The sequence below is a fragment of the Streptopelia decaocto genome (assembly GCF_964273445.1).
Source record: "Streptopelia decaocto genome assembly, chromosome: 1".
NCBI lineage: Eukaryota > Metazoa > Chordata > Aves > Columbiformes > Columbidae > Streptopelia > Streptopelia decaocto.
Window position 1 is genome coordinate 203,715,457 of NC_138663.1, and position 17,699 is coordinate 203,733,155.

Consider the following 17,699-nt stretch of genomic DNA (forward strand, 5'->3'; position numbering starts at 1 on the left):
AACAAGCTGGTTCCTTCATCCTAAAGTCTCTTAGAAGTTCACCTGAACGAACATGTGACTCAGAGCTCTACCCCAGGGAAAGCAGACACTGAACTAAAGGAAAGACACTGATGGTTGTTGGTGTCATGGGACTGCGTGATGCAGTCCAGGTTCCATCTGGTAGGAGTCATTGTCCTGGGCAAATGTGTGTAGATACACACCAAGAGATTAATCTTAGGCCTAATTTACAATGAGTTCTGATGGTTGCAAGCAGGGGAGCAACCACTATTAAAGATTTCTTTTTCTTCAGTTAGATAGGTAATATTTGTTCTTAATTCTTATCTAACATTAGGAAAAACTTCAAGGGAATTTAAAAAAAAAAAAAGGAAAGAAATCTGCTTCTGATAGGTTATCTTACCAAGTCAAAAACCAGGCAATTTGTATGTGAATTGAACATAGAAGAACAGACCTTTCTGTAGTCTGATGTTTATATAGAAATAGGTAAGTGATCTAGATAATATGATTCATCAGTCTCCTAGGAATATTCCTGATGGGTATATATTAGTGCTCTGTCCAGTCGGCTGAAACTCTGACAAGGGATGGAGATTCCTCTGGTTCCTATAGGTAACAGCTTCTCAGCCTAGTAGTGCATCCTGCATTGGAGTTCTTTGTTCTGTTTTATATTGGGGAATTTTATTACTATTTATTTTATATTATTTACCATTAATCTATTAATTCTGTACTATTTTCCAGTAATACATTATGCAATGTATACAACATCTGGCATTTGGTGTTTGTTCTCCTGTCCCTTCCTTGTGGGTAAAAGCGAACACACCACAGGATACTTAGGAAAGAGCTGGGACTAAGTTTGTTCAGGTTTTGGCATTAGTTTTACTTTCTTATGTTCATAATCCTGTGGATTTGTATTAAATATGTTTGTGCTACTTTTTGTTTCATTTTGTGAGATAACACCAGTTTAGTGTGCCTGCCTTTCAGACATTTATGGAATTCAGGCTTTGTCCACTTAATGAGACAAACATATCGTCCTCAACCAGCAGACTGGCCGGGGCTCAGAGAGATGTCGCGGCTCCAGACCCATGTGTGAAGTCCAGCTCTGCCACAGCTTCCTACGTGGTCCTAGAATCATAGAATCAATTGAATAGTTTAGGTTGAAAAGGAACCTCCAAAGCTCATCTAGTGCCACCCCTGCCATGAGCAGGGACATCTTCACCCAGATCAGGTTGCTCAGAGCCCCGTCCAGCCTGGCCTGGGATGTCTCCAGGGATGGGGCATCCACCACCTCTCTGGGCAACCTGGGACAGGGTTTCACCACCCTCAGTGTAAAAAATGTCTTCCTCATGTCCAGCCTGAACCTCCCCTCCTTTAGTTTAAAACCGTCACCCCTTGTCCTGTTGCAACAGGCCCTGCTAAAATGTCTGTCCCCATCTTTCTTATGGGCTCCTTTTAAGTACTGAAGCTTCCTTCTCCCACACGCTGCCTGTGTCGCTTTCTATCCCATTGGATTTCAGAGGACCTCGCAGATCATTTTTACAGCACAAATCTTAAGTGCCAGTATTATCTCAGGCATTTGGGCCAGATTATCTGCAAAGCTGGGTAACAGCCAGACCTTTTGGTAGCTGAGGTTCACTCTTCTGATCTACTTGGGACCTTCCTCCCTTCTCCTGTCAGCAGCCACATCCTTCAGTTACTGCTCCTGAGCCACAGAACTTTTTCTAAACCTTCCCAGCACCCCTCCCCACTCTGTCTACAGCTGCATTAAGAGGATGTGGCTCTGCTTTAAGGAATTATTCCCATGTGAATTTTGCGTGAGAGTCTCAAAGAAATCCTCTGCTCTCCCAGATGACACACAGTCATCTAACACACTGGGGAGCAAAGCAAGCCCAGTATGAGCTGAGTTCACAGCTGCAAGGCTGGGTTGCCTACACCCACCCCACATTTTTACCTCCAGGTAGGTGAGATGAGAACCTGTCCCAGTGACAAAGTAATCCAGACATAAGGGTGGAGAGGACGGGACAGCATGTACCTACTTCTCAAACAGCTTTGTGGTGTAAATAAAAATGCGTTCTTCTGTCTTCATTGTCTCCCACCATTGCCCTTTTTACATCTATAAAAAGAGGTGTGATCTTTCTTGCTGTGTCTCTGCCAGGATTGCAGGCAACACACAGCCACCATCCCACGTTGTTTTTCTAGATATAGCCTGTCAAATTGGAAGGAATGAGTCAGTGTTGCACAGAGCAAGAACACAACAATTAACACCTATTTCATCTGTGTTCCTGCCTGCTTCTCTTGCAGATGAAGGTTTTGAATTGTTGGTATTTTCAGCACACAGCCTTCCAGGTGTCCTCTGCACTGCCTTACCTGTGCATCAGTACTCAAAGGATCCATACACATACATTCAGAAGCACAGACTTGCCCTTTAGGATAGCTAGGACAGTTCTTGTTGTCACCTCTTCAAGCTTTGGGAGACTCCTCAAGCTGGTAATGAGAGAGAGCCAGTGACACCCTCCTGCTGCAGCCATGGGTTTGTTTTCAGAAGCGGAATGTTCCTGTCCTGCCAAATTGGATACCTGGCACTGGGACCACAGATGGGATCGTGCCCAGGGGATGCTTGTGCACTACAGGCTGTTTCCTATAGGTGGGTGATTTGTTTAATGCTTTGTGGTGGTTCTTCACATTTGCAGGTTAATTCGGTAGATGCAGCATGACTCGGGGCAATCCGACAAACTCCTTTCAAAACAGGTTTTTGACATGTAATAATGAGAAAAATATTGTCTTTAGCATTCAGACAGCGGAAGGAAAATTTCCTGTTAAAGGAAGCTATGAAGACAGTGGGATTGCTACAGGATTAATTAATGGTGATTTAAGCCCACATTTCAGCTGTTTCTCATCACTTATTGTCTCCCTCCAGTATCCCAGGGACTCAGGATGGACAGACCCTGTGGTCACAACTTTGTTTGTTATTTAGAGGGGGAAAAAAAATCTAGTGCTTCAGGCTTTCTGCACTCCAAGAATCCTCCCTTCTCTTCATTCAAAGCTTGTCTCAGAACCCTCTCTGGCTTCTGTTAACACCCAAAATCTTTCATGTGACAAAAACATTCTCTGTCCCAGTGCTAAAGGATCCCTCTTATTGTACATTGCAGCTGTAAATGTTTTGGGCTTAGGCTCATGAACACGTTGTTGAGGGACCGATTGGGACAGAGGTTCACAGAGCATCAGTCACATCCCAGTAACTGCTGGAGAACACTCCATGGGAAACGGGGCCTGACTGCAGGGAGCTTGTTCACCGGCAGCTGGGATGACGGATGCAAAATAGCTGAAGTGTTATAAATTCTCCACTAGCAAACCTCCCAGTGACGTGACCGTATCCTGTTATTGTGCTCCCCAGCAAAAATCTCAAATATTCAAGTAGGGCTACTATCAGACAAACAAAATAACCTCAAAGGATAGGTAAAACAACTCAAAGGCTTATAAACTTCTGGTATTAGCCTTTAAAGAGAATAGCTCACTATAAACGACACTGTATTCTGAAACTAACTTTCAACACAGAGAAGTGACTTGGATGTAACTGTGCTGAGAGTGGATATAAAATGCCAAATGTGGCTTTGGTCCTTCCAGCCCATCAAGTGTCAACACAAACACACTTCCCACGCAGGGTCTTTGCTCAGGTGTGATTCATGGCAAGCTAAAAAAAGTTTCATGTGCAGTTAATGACTGACATTTATGGGCATGAGGAAAAAGTACCAGAAAGGACTATTAAACCAAGTCATCATAAGCTATTCCTGCTGGTCAAGGTTCATTAATTTTTTTATTAGTCTTGCCTGCAATTTCTGTATGTACTTTTTGCAGATGATCTTCAAGCTGAGCCAAAATACGTATTATGAATTGTTTTGACCTTGCTCAGAACAGCTTTATATGTTTGCATGCATGCCTGTAAAAAAATGGTTTCTCATAACCCATATCTGAACACTGCCAGATGCGTTTGCCACATTGTAAAATACAGAACATCACTCACATCCAGGGATTAAAGGCAGTGATATTTAATGACAGGGACTGAATGTGCTGCTCTTGATCATAGAGGGCCATGTCCTAAGTGCTCGGTTAAAAGGATTTTATACCACCAATGTCTCTAGATAAATCCAAACATAAAAAGAAGGTGTAACATCACAAGCTTTCACACAAACCAAACTGTAAACTGTGTATTCAGCAGAGACCTTCTTAGAGGTGGTGGATGCCCCGTCCCTGGAGACATCCCAGGCCAGGCTGGACGGGGCTCTGAGCAACCTGATCTGGGTGAAGATGACCCTGCTCATGGCAGGGGTTGGACTAGACGACCTTTGAAGATCCCATCAATCCCAAACTATTATATTTCTATGGTTCTTGCCACAATCCCTACATCAATTCCTTTGCTGCCATCACTTTCTGTGCTAGACATCATTTCAGAGTCACCTGCTGTTACTGTGTGCAGCTTCCCCAATTCCTGGTATAGTGTCACAAGGATTATTTCTATTTGTATCTACCACGCTTCAGTCAAGAGACCTATGACACTCGCCGTTGTGACAGTTCAATAGAAAAGATTATGACACCCAAGAACCTATTGAAAACCTAAATGGGAAATATGGCCTCAGTTTTAGGGCACCAGGCTGGATAGCTGAAATTCCTCTGTTACAACACAGACTTCCCATGTGATCCTAAAAAATGTCACTGATTAGCTGTGGTGCTGGTCCCCTACTGAAAACTGGGAATCACAGGAGGCTGGAGCAAGAATTAGCAGATTGAAATGGGAAGGTTTTGACACCATAGTTACAGAGGGCTCCTCGGGAGCAATTCACAGCTGATGCAAACAGGACAATTTCATGCCTCAAGTTGTTCAATTACAAATCCTGGAAAGATATACTGTGAAAAAAGGCCAAGTTCAATGTCTATTTAATGTTTCACTGCTGTTTTTATTGGCAAGTGCTTTGGTGATCAATATACTGCAGAGCAGGACTGTCACTCCTCCTCAAAGTCATTAGAGTAATGCATGACTCTGCAATCTTTCCAGCACGTCGTGCGCCATGTGGCTTATCAGCAATCCCGTATATTCCTTACTCTTGTGTCTCCAGAATTAAAGGTGAAATACATTGTCCCCTGATAAAGTTCAGGGAACCAGCTCACATGCAAACTTTGAATTTGGGGTCTTTGGAGGATTGGAACAGCATGTAATACAAAGTTTAAATTTCTTTCTTTGGAGGCATACTTGCTGAAATACTAATGCATTTTGGCCTTAGTTCTGTCATTAAATGTAAAACGCTGTTTATTAATCTGTGCATTGGAGATCAGACCATGAGAGGAGCAGATATGGTTGTCCTTTACTTAAACTCGATGGATCATTGAAATTGCTGGAAAAAAAAAACATGTTCAGAAAGAGAAATAGAGATGAACAGGACTAACAGTAAAGCCTTTGACACAGTCTCCCACAGCATCCTCACAGCTAAGTTGAGGAGGTGTGGTCTAGACAATAGAGTAGTGAGGTGGGTTGCAAACTGGCTTAAGGAGAGAAGCCAGAGAGTGGTAGTCAATGGTGCGGAGTCTAGTTGGAGGCCAGTATCTAGTGGAGTGCCTCAGGGGTCAGTACTGGGGCCAATATTATTCAATATATTCATTAACGATTTGGACGAGGGAATAGAGTGTACTATCAGCAAGTTTGCTGATGACACCAAGCTGGGAGGAGTGGCTGACACGCCAGAAGGCTGTGCTGCCATCCAGCGGGACCTGGACAGGCTGGAGAGTTGGGCGGGGAATAACCTAATGAAATTTAACAAGGGCAAGTGTAGAGTCCTGCATCTGGGCAGGAACAACCCCAGGTTCCAGTATAGGTTGGGAAATTACATATTAGAGAGCAGTGTAGGGGAAAGGGACCTGGGCGTCCTGGTGGACAACAGGATGACCATGAGCCAGCACTGGTCCCTTGTGGCCAGAAAGGCCAATGGCATCCTCAGGTGTATTAGAAGGGGGGTGGTTAGTAGGTCGAGAGAAGTTCTCCCTCCCCTCTACTCCACCCTGGTGAGACCCCATCTAGAATATTGTGTCCAGTTCTGGGCCCCTCAGTTCAGGAAGGACAGGGAACTGCTGGAGAGAGTCCAGTGTACGGCAACAAAGATGATGAAGGGAGTGGAGCACCTCCCTTATGAAGAAAAGCTGAGGGAGCTGGGTCTCTTTAGTTAGGAGGAGACTGAGGGGTGACCTTATTAATGCTTATAAATATATAAAGGGTGAGTGCCACAACGATGGAGCCAGGCTCTTCTCAGTGGCAAACAATGATAGGACAAGGGCTAATGGGATCAAGCTGGAACACAAGAGGTTCCACTTACATTTGAGAAGAAACTTCTCAGTGAGGGTGACAGAGCCTGGAACAGGCTGCCCAGGGAGGTTGTGGAGTCTCCTTCCCTGGAGACATTCAAAACCCACCTGGATATGTTCCTGTGCGACCTCACCTAGGCGTTCCTGCTCCAGCAGAGGGATTGGACTGGATGGTCTTTTGAGGTCCCTTCCAATCCCAAACATACTGTGATACTGTGATACTGTGATACTGTGAACAGGGACTTACTCCCTCTCTCCATGTTTCTGTCCACAGTACCACAAATGGTACCTATCATGATCTTCTCTCCAGGGCTCATGTTTCTCACCTAAGGTATTGGATTTTTTTGTTCCAAAATGAGATATTGGTGGCAAACTGCATGTCACAAACCAAGAAGGACATCAGAGCACTGCTGTCCACATTGGCTTAATTTTGTGAATTCTGGCACTCAGGCAATGATTAGGACCTTAGTAGCCCAGCTTCGACTCCTCCAGTGTGTCTGTCAGCTTTTCCCATACCTGCCACTGCTTTTTGTGCCACCCTGTTCCATGATGCTTACAGGAAAGCGCCAACTGCTTGCAGCTGGGCAGGCGGCCAGGAGAAGCACCACATCTCACTTTCATTGATTTTATGCCTACTTCATATCATTTATTCTTTTGTAATTACTCAACTCAAGACAGTTTGATTGTACATCCATTAGAGCTACGTAATCCTGTTGTTTCCTATAAAATCTCTCTTCCTCCTTCAGTTCCTTCTTCTTGCTTGTTACATCCATCTTCTACAATCTTCCATAAACCAGGTGGCAATGTTGGAAGGGAACAGGGATAATTTCTGACTTGGTCCTTTATAGGTCATTCCCATAATACACAGAGCCCCACAGGCTTAGGCTGAATGTCCCACCACGCAGAGAAATGCTCCCTGCCGCAGCGCAGAGCACCCCTGCAGCCGTCCTGCCTCAGCAGAATGAGCAAGAACAAAACAATATTGAGACTGTTACACCCATTTCTTTGCCCTGTAGAAATAAGATTTTCACCTGAGGTTTGGCTGTATTGTGTCGTGGACTTGCACGTTCTCATGGAGGAAGTCAGCTCCAAATAGTGGGGTGAGAAATCCTGAAGCAAGCCCTAAATGCTGCAGCGAAGGGGGAACACTTGGGCATTGTAGCTCCAAGGCAACTTTTGCAGAAGATCAGAAGGAGGAATGCATCCAGCCTGTCTAATGGAAACACCTAAGCTGTACCCTGACTTGTATCCAGTTAATAAGCGATCTTTTAAAAGTCAGAACCCACACGGAACACTGGAACAGGCTGCCCAGGGAAGTGGTTGAGTCACCATCCCTGGAGGGGTTTAAAAGACGTGTAGGTGAGGTTCTTAGGGACATGGTTTAGTGCCAGCGTTAGGTTGTGGTTGGACTCGATGATCCTAAGGGCCTCTTCCAACCAAAATGATGCTATGATTCTGTGGTCTCCTTGGTCAATGGGAAGAGGTAAATGCCTTTGGAAACCTCCAGAGGCACCTAAATTTGGTACCTGAACTTAGACAAGAGACCTGTACCTGTAACAGCACCCAGTTCTCTGTTGACTCCACAGGAAACCCAGCCCACAGTGCACAGGAATTGAATTAGGCTTTGGAAACTTAGGGTGTAAGTTGGTTGCCTAAACTACCCAGACTAAACCCCATCCAGTCTCTCAATAACCATGACACCAAAGGCAAATCCCACCCCAGGTTCAGTACAATTTACAGTTCCTCCTCGCACCTGCATTATCTGTTTTAATCTCTGCTGCAGTGCAGATGTGCTGTTAATATTTGATGTGTGACTCCCACCAGTTCATTAATGAAGCCTGTTAGAGTAATTCAGGGTGATTGTACACACCAAACAATCTTTATTATTATCTACTATTTATTATTATATCATAAAAATTCATCCAGCTACAAATAAATTTTTTACTTAAATAATTGTTTCGAATTTCTCCAGTGTATGAAAAATAAAAAGCCATCTTTAAGTAAGACATGGAAACAGTGATGGGTTCAAATTATTACCAAAATTAATGAACAGAAAACTGGGTTTCTGATACTCTGCAATATCAGTAGGCAAAATGTCACCGGGGTGTTTTACCCTGAATGCCTCAGTTTCTCTTTGAAAAAAGCCTTTATCTCTCATGATGTTGTGAATCTTAACTGATTAATATTTTCAAAGCACTTTGTGCTGCTCAGATGAAAGACTTCTCTAAATTCAAAGTATTACTACATTTTAAGTTCATGTCTGGAGCAAATTTTTAAAACAAACCATATGAAAAGTAGAATTAAGAGTGGAAATACGGATCCAGCCATTAATTACTTCACATCAGAGAGTGGGCAGAGGGTCTCCTTTTATGTTGTTTATTTCAAACAAACAACTCTGGGAATCTCCTGTGGAAATGAAATGCAAAAACCAAAGCCCTTTCATGGGTATTTTTGGTTTATCTCCGCATGAATCTTAAATTCATCATGTGGAGAGAATGTGGAACACATTTTTTCCCCCCTATACACTCACTTTCCCACAATGAAGAAAATCCATTTTCTTGCACAGTTTGTCTGCTCCTTCGCCCAAGGGTAACAAAATAACCCAGAAAGCAGGAACACGCTGTCCCTGAACCCTGCTGAAAACTAAATAAATAAATAAAGGGAAAAGAGGGACGACTTGGAGGGTTCCCAGGCAAACCTGCCATATTTAACATTGTGCATGTAATGACCACAGACACATGAACCCAGAGCTCCTCATTCCTCAGCTATTGCTCAGCGGTGAGTAACAAACCCCAGCTCGGTGACTCACACGGGGCTCCCAAACGCAGCTGAGAGCGTCAGTGAGCATCCAGGTTTGAGAAAATGTGAGTGGGAAGGGGAAGATCTCTTGTGTCTGCCCGTGTTTGAACAGAGAAACCTGGCATGCCCTAGTGTCCTTGTGCACTTGAGTGACAGCTGGTGGTGCACAGACTGTCCTACAGAGGTTCCCAGAACATTCAGTATTTTGGTTCTGTATTTTGCCTTCTCTTCCACCCTCCTTCCAGCACACACACACAGACCTCCCTCTTTTCCAGAGTTAATCCTTCAGTTACCAAGATTTTCACTTTCAGCACTTAAAAGGAGCCTATAAGAAAGATGGGGACAGACTTTTTAGAAGGGTGTGTTATAACAGGACAGGGGGTGATGGTTTTAAACTAAAGGAGGGGAGTTTCAGGCTAAACATGAGAAAGAAATTTTTTACAGTGAGGGTGGTGGGACCCTGGCCCAGGTTGCCCAGAGAGGTGGTGGATGCCCCATCCCTGGAGACATCCCAGGCCAGGCTGGACGGGGCTCTGAGCAACCTGATCTGGGTGAAGATGTCCCTGCTCATGGCAGGGGTGGCACTGGATGAGCTTTGAAGGGCCCTTCCAACCCAAACCATTCTATGATTTTATGATTCACTTTTAGAGATACAACATCTAACCAGGAGGCAGCTGTCAGATGAAACCCGTCTCTGGCTGCAGGAAAAGCTTTTCCCTGTGAATACTGATGTGGACACGCAGGGCAGGAGGCAGCCAGCCTCAGCCAGAGAAACTCATCTTTGCTGCAACTCGGTTTTAAACTGTGGTGAACAAGGAATGCACACCAGGCTTGTCACAAATGGTCTCTAAGGACTAATCCTAATCAATTTTACCTGTTTAAATATTAAACAGCAGCTCGAAGATATGCCTCCATGCTTTAGGATGACATGAGTCAGGCACTTCCAGCTGGTGATTCACAGCCCCTTAATTCTTATCTTAGGATGGGAGAAGTGCCCTCTGGAGACATCTTTTTTCACTCAAGATTAGACTCTGTTTGCCTATCTTAGACCAACCATCCCCTTTTCACTGGTTTAGCAACACCTGATGCCTTAGGAACATTTTATATGGTTTGAGTGCTCAAAAGGTCCTTCATTCATTTTCTTCTGTTACGCAGTTTTATTACACCACGTTGGCAATTTGACACTTGAGCAGGTGACAGTTTGTCTTGTGATAAAAGAGATGATAGCACTTTCCTTTTTTTTTTTCTGGGGGTTTGGTTTAGAGAATTTGTTCCACTAAAACTCAGTTGCTCACTGCACCAAACCTCTATATATTCTGCTAATCAAACGTCAAAGGAGAGGAGGGTACTTAAGAGTTGTTCATGGCCATGTTGACATTCACAGCTCCGTTTCAGTGAAATATCCAATACTGCACAATGCCAACAAATACTCCACACACATCCTGCTGCTGGATGCAGGATTTATCCCATGGAAATGTTTTGATCTTAGCAGGTGATCAGATTTTAGAGACAAACTACAATTTGTGCGTATGCTTTGAACTTGGAGGGTCTCTCTACTTTCCCCCCTTGCTGTTCCTTCCATTGCTGGCTGTAGTGACGTCGGGACACATACATATAGTTTTACATCGATTTTGATAGGAGTTTTGGATGTGAAGATATTTTGATATCAAATTGCTTTTTAAGATTCTACAGGAGCATTTCCTCATTTAAGAATGGCTCACCGCAGTCTCTGGTGACTGCAGATTTCTCTGTATCAGTGATGAATTGCCTCCACTCAGCCGCGGAGAATGGGCTTATTCATCAGCATCGCACACGCCAATAGGTGTTAATGCCATCAGTCTGAGCTCCCTAGGGACGGACCTTTGGCTTGCTGTATCCTTCCCTCCTATTCTCTAAGCAACATAAATTAGTTCGTCGTTTAAATTCATTATGGCATAAATTAGCCGTTTTGCACAGTTCACCATTACAATGATCTATGTTTTCCCCAAGCGGCAGATGGCAATTCATAAAGCATTAACTTTCACCTGCAGCACGCACTGAAAATGCCTTCAGAAACCTCCTGGGCTTCTATATGGACCCAACAGCCTGTACAGATGCGCTGGCAGTTTTTGCACATTGCAGCTACAAGTAGATGCTGTTCTTATTTTAGCTACTAATTCATTCATTCATTCATCCCCTTTGCAATGTTGAAATTCCCCACTGCAACCTGAAGAATGTCTGTTTGAAAAACAAACAGGCAAACAAAGGAAGCAAAAAACAAATCAACCAACCAACCAAACCAAAACCAAAACCAAACCAACCAGCCAAAAACCACCGAAAAAACAAACCAAACTCCTTTCTGCCTGGTACAGTGTTATGATTGCTGTCTTCTCTCCCACCTTTAAAAAAAAAATCTCTGTCAGACACACTCGATTTGGCACCTTGTGCTGCAGGAGGTTACAACATCAGCAGAGCTGCTGTTCCCCCTTCACCAGAAGTGAATTTCTCCAAGCAGAGCCAGCAGATGCAAAGATCCACCCAATCCCCAGCAGCTCCAGTGCAAACTGGCTTTGGACAGAGCTTGGCAGGTCACGATTTTTAATGATGGGTAGCAGTTCTGATAGGAAACAAGCACATTGATTAAAATTCCTTCCTACAGTTGTGTCATGCATGCAGATTCCATGACATAAAGTGTATTAACTAAATTGTGTTATATCCTCTCAGCAGAATATCTGAGAGCAATTTCTCAGCAAACTATCTAGATTGCACTTTTAGCAGTGCAAGCCTTCCAACATTTCTATTAAATGGCCTTTTAAAGTGTTAATTTCCTATTTTCTGTTTTTCTCGTCTCTGCAATAAATAGGTATTTATAACTACAAGTACTCAGAAAAATGTTGTGCTTGGAATGAAGTGATCAAGTCAGTGACACAAGTCTGTTAAAACAAACTTCTGCTAGTGTAAATAAGAGGCATATTGATGTTAAAAAAAAGTGATGCTGATTTACATCAGTCAAAAATACAGGCCCGTTGACTTAAAAAATGCTTGTCCTCATTTATTTTAATATTCATAAGAGACTCAAAGTCTCCTAAAATCAGACTCAAAGGCTTTTTGGAAGATTATCTTGGAGGTTATAGAATTGATTGAAGATTTGATGAACAGATAAAATTTTGTATTGCCAAAAAAGAGTGCTTAATGAGAAACCCAGCAAACATTTCTGCTTTACTTACACCAACAGCACGCTTTTATGCTACATGATTTTAAAAGCCTGTCACTTTTTGTTGTTGTTTTCTTTTATCATAGGACTCTGCAAAACATTTATACTGACTTTACACACAGGTTATTTAAATGGCCGAGAGCTCCCCTCCGGGTACCAGTGGGTCTGTAGCACAGCTGACCTCTCCAGCTTCTTCTCACTTTCCATCGTTTACTTTCCTTATCAGCACTTTATCTCATCCATCCCCCTGTGCAGAGCTCTGCCATGTGTGACGGGATGCACAGCAAAGGTCAGGAGGCGGCTGCTGCCCTCTCTGGACTGGACATCGCTCGGAAATTTCATGCCAGTGCTTTGCCTTTGCCAAAGGATTTAAAGAAAGCACGCTGGTGGATGCAGCACGGTTGGAATTTCACTTGATAGCTACTGGCTGCTAATTGCAGAGCTGACATAACTATACAGAGGCAGGTTGTGTTAAAGTGGACTTCTGAAAGGGCCTTGTCCATACTGGCACCAGTTTCTCTAAAAGCCTGAGAAATCTTCAACAGATTAATTCTTCCAGCCCTTAATCTTACTGCAGCTCATACTGGAGACCTGCCCGCTGAGGAACATATCTTTTGGGGTAGGGATGAGTCTACGGAATAATGCATAAATATTGCACTTGGAAAATGCTCCACCTAACATTAAAAAGGCTTCTCTTCTAGGAATGAGATTCAAAAACTGAAGGGGTGGCAACTGTAGAGAGAAGGGTGAAGAAATGCTTTGCACGCAGGCATGCAGGTTTCTTCATGATATTTTCTCTTTCATGGGGTCCAGGTTTACTTGGCTCTGCAGGCATTTTCATCATGTTCACTTATGTACAACCTGATATTTTCTCATTTTGCAATAGTCAAATAAAGCTATTTTTAAACCTAACATTTTCACACTAATAGTATTTAAAAAACACATAGGTAAAGAAGTCAATGAATGCAACGTTTATGAAGTATAAATTATCATCTCTCATTAAAAGCTTCTCACACTGTCTTGTCCTTTTGTACAGACTTGTACTGCCCTACAAGACTTAGGAATGTCAGAACATGACCTAAAATAATTAGAATCATAGAACAGTTTGGGTTGGAAGGGACCTTCAAAGCTCATCCAGTGCCACCCCTGCCATGAGCAGGGACATCTTCACCCAGATCAGGTTGCTCAGAGCCCCGTCCAGCCTGGCCTGGGATGTCTCCAGGGATGGGGCATCCACCACCTCTCTGGCCAACCTGGGACAGGGTTTCACCACCCTCAGTGTAAAATATTTCACAGTATCACAGTATGTTTGGGATTGGAAGGGACCTCAAAAGATCATCTAGTCCAATCCCCCTGCCGGAGCACGAACGCCTAGGTGAGGTCACACAGGAACATGTCCAGGTGGGTTTTGAATGTCTCCAGAGAAGGAGACTCCACAACCTCCCTGGGCAGCCTGTTCCAGGCTCTGTCACCCTCACTGAGAAGAAGTTTTTTCTCAAATTTAAGTGGAACCTCTTGTGTTCCAGCTTGATCCCATTACCCCTTGTCCTATCATTGCTTGCCACCAAGAAGAGCCTGGCTCCATCCTCATGGCACTCACCCTTCATATATTTATAAACATTAATAAGGTCACCCCTCAGTCTCCTCTTCTCCAAGCTCCAGAGCCCCAGCTCCCTCAGCCTTTCTTCATAAGGGAGATGCTCCACTCCCTTCATCATCTTTGTTGCCCTACGCTGGACCCTCTCCAGCAGTTCCCTGTCCTTCTGGAACTGAGGGGGCCAGAACTGGACACAATATTCCAGATGTGGTCTCACCAGGGCGAAGTTCCTTATATCTGTGGAACTGATAAAGTCGAGTGTTAATTGCAATTTTGCACAATCAAAAAGATTGTTCAGAAACATGTTACGCTTACTTTTGTGGCAGCAAGTCATTATTTAAACCTCCTTTGACCAAACTCTGGTATGATAGATATTTGATTGCTTTAAAGCTAGAGAGGACTGTTAAAGCTTGGTTAGCGTGAACTGCTAAACTCGCTGCATACCAGCTGCACACATACGTGTTCCCATGCCATGACATATGTGAGTTATTCAGGAACAGGCTGAAGGTGATCACTGTGCTGGACTTTCACTTGTCATCATCCCACCTCAATCCACCCTCACAGCAGCCGTGAGTGAGGATGCTCATGGGTGGATCAGCTCAAACAGCAATTTTTCCCCCCTTGTTCATGTGTCTGAGTCTCTGATCACCTCCTTGACTTCTTTTATATCACAAGGCATTATCAGGACATCTTACCTTTTCTGTGAACTGCAACATCTCACTTAGCATCATGTTAACGACTCCATATTGTTAATGCAATCTTTCAAGTGCACAAAGTTTTTGAGCAAAAATAACACTCCCAGTCAGACCTGTGGCACGTTACTGGTTGGAAGGTCAGTTGTGCTCCTTCAAATAACAAACTGACTTCTAAGGAAAAATATTATCCACCTCCTTTTTGTCTTCAAAACCTTCTGTTTAGACATGTATGATGCTACTCAAAAATCATATCATCATGCTAGATGTTCAAATGTACTCTTGCACTCTATAGAGAACTATTTTTGAATTTTAAATATAACTACAATTTAGAGCTGGACTATAGCAGTGTTCAAGTCCTATTGAAGCCAGCTGTGAAACCAAACCACCTTCTATGGGAGGAAGCCCAAAGTCTATGCCCATAAAGAAAAAACAAACAGTTGTAAAATAAATCAAAATAATATGCTTGTGTTTCCCTACAAGCTGTTTCTGTTTAGTACAAATTCAGACATTAAATAGTGCATTACTTTTGCTGTTCTGCCCCTTTCTTTTCAAGAATTTGGACACTGAGGATCATGTCTGTGCACTATGTGGTTAATGTACTGCTTAGGACATCTGTATAAGATGGCATGAAAACAAAATAAAAGCCAACATTTATATTAGAGAGGACAGGAGAATTTATTGACTGAAGTGTGTTTATCTCCATGCTCATTTTTCATTTTAAGAGGTGTAACCATAAACCATCATTATTATCACTTAAAACTAGCCAAAGCCAGGAAAGAGGTCCAAAGGCCTGATTAAGGCTTTAATTGCACAACTGTAGATGGTTTTTGTCTGGATGACAGCGAAGTCTCTTGCTGCTGGAGAATAACATTGTGAGAGCATGTGTCAAAGAAGTAAACTCTGACAAAGGGATCCTAATGATAGATGACAAAGTAAGCAAGGGACTGACAGCCAGGACGGGTGGATCCTGTTCCCAGCTCCATCACTGTCTGAGTATGTGGCCATGAACAAGAACCCTCTGCATGTCCCTCTGTCTGTAACGTGGGGGAGAAAAATATGGAGTTGACACAGTGGCGTTAGCCATCCTTATATTAAAACCAAAACAAACCAAAACACACACACAAAATACTTTGAACTTTGCTTCATGGGACAGGCTGCAGAAATAAAGATTTTTAAGACCAGAGAGGAATGTTATCCCATCACAGGCATCTGCGATTTTACGGTGGCATGGGATCATCTGGGGCGTTTCGTCTGTAACCTCAGGTCTTGTATTTGGCAGAGGTGAACAGACGGGGCCTGGGGCTGCTGCCTCTGGAGCTGCCTTTTGTGAATCCTTGTGGATTAAACATCAAGTGAATAATTGCGTGCTGTTCCAAAAGGCTGTTGGGATGATCCCTGGGGTGCCTTCAAACCCCCTGGTCTGACCCAGTCTGATTCCTTGCATATGTCACATAAATTGAGCCTATAACTTCTAACTGAGCTAAAGCATACCTTTATCTATAACATATATATATTTTACTATATATACATTACAGATATTCTCTCTCCACATATGTATGCATATATATTCATTCTATATAGCAATACGACCAAGAAGAGCAGCCTAAATGCTACAGCAGATAAAAATGTTATATCATCTATACGTGGAGCTCACCGCAGCTGGCTCTATACACTTCTATAGCATTTATAGGTTTTCTTGCCACTGTTTGCTGTGCAGAGGCATCCCAATCAAAACTCACGGCCCCTGTTGTGTTGGGTGTCTTGTATCATGATGAACTGAACAGCCCATGTGAATGGAGACTCTATAGTCTCTGCAAAATCTCATAAACTGGGAGACACATGGCTGCACAATGCCAAGAATTCTCAAGTAGGTGGTTTGAAAACCACACCAATGTGAGTTTATAACTGCAGCTCGGTTCATTTCCTGAGAGGAAAGATAATGCTGTGAAAGAATAGACTCTATAAGGTCCCTCTTTATATGTCGGAGATTCATTCTTTCCTAAGTTTAAAGAGTATTTCATTGGCATTCTCTAAGATGCCAAACTGTTAAATGCAAGGCCACAGCACAAAGAGGTTTCTTAAATTACTGGAGGAATAAATTAGCTTTTATAACACGCTCTGCAACTTCAGTTGCATTCTGCAGCAACCCGCAAATCCCCAAGTGTATATAGAATCCCACTCCACAAACCATTGTTTCCTTCCTGCTGCTGAAAAATAGTTTAAATAAAATCCTAAGAGCTCAATGCTGAGTATAAGTGTGCATTTCACTGCTTTTATAGCTTTTTGGGTAACACTCTTCCTAGTCTTTTAACGAAGAATTTAACCATCACTTCGATCCAATTTGCATTCAAGAGAGGCTTGCACAGTAGACAAAGTGCATTCATGTGCATCTGACAGCAAGCACTCTGAATCTTGGAGATAAAGAATCTTAATCAGGTTCAAGCTTTATTTTGCAATGCCAGGTAAATTTTAGAAACCCAGCACTTGTAATTTCTTTCTCACTAAGTTGAAAAAAAACAGTTTAATGGCTATTGCCAGCCAATAGGAGATAAAAGATGAGAAGCCCCTTGGCAAGGCACTATTCAGTGTCTGCACAACAGCAGGGAGACAATTCACGGCTGCAGAGAAAACCTCATTTATACCTTTATAAATATAGAATACGTTCCTGCTCTAAGGAGCATATAAGCTAGAATTTTGAAATGAAGGAAATAAAGTAGTGAAAGAGTCAATACAATAAAAATAAAGTCAAAACTATATATGTGTGTGTATATATCTATATATAGATGTTCCTGTGGCAGTGTGTGCATGAGCCAAAAATGCTCAAAACGCTGTGAGCTTGTTAAAAATAGCCCTTCTTAAGACCTTGTCCTATATCCTCAGTGGCCAACAGCGGGAGATCCTACATGCAGCCATTTCTGCAGCCCATTTACAAATGAGATACTAGAGGTACAGCACTGCCCTCCCTCCCCATCTCACACTTTTTGCCATTCCGTGGTGGAAGGGCTGGGCAGGAATTTTGCCATTTGACCTGTTGTGTAGCCCCTAGCAAGTGACGTCTCCATTTCCCTGCTTACAT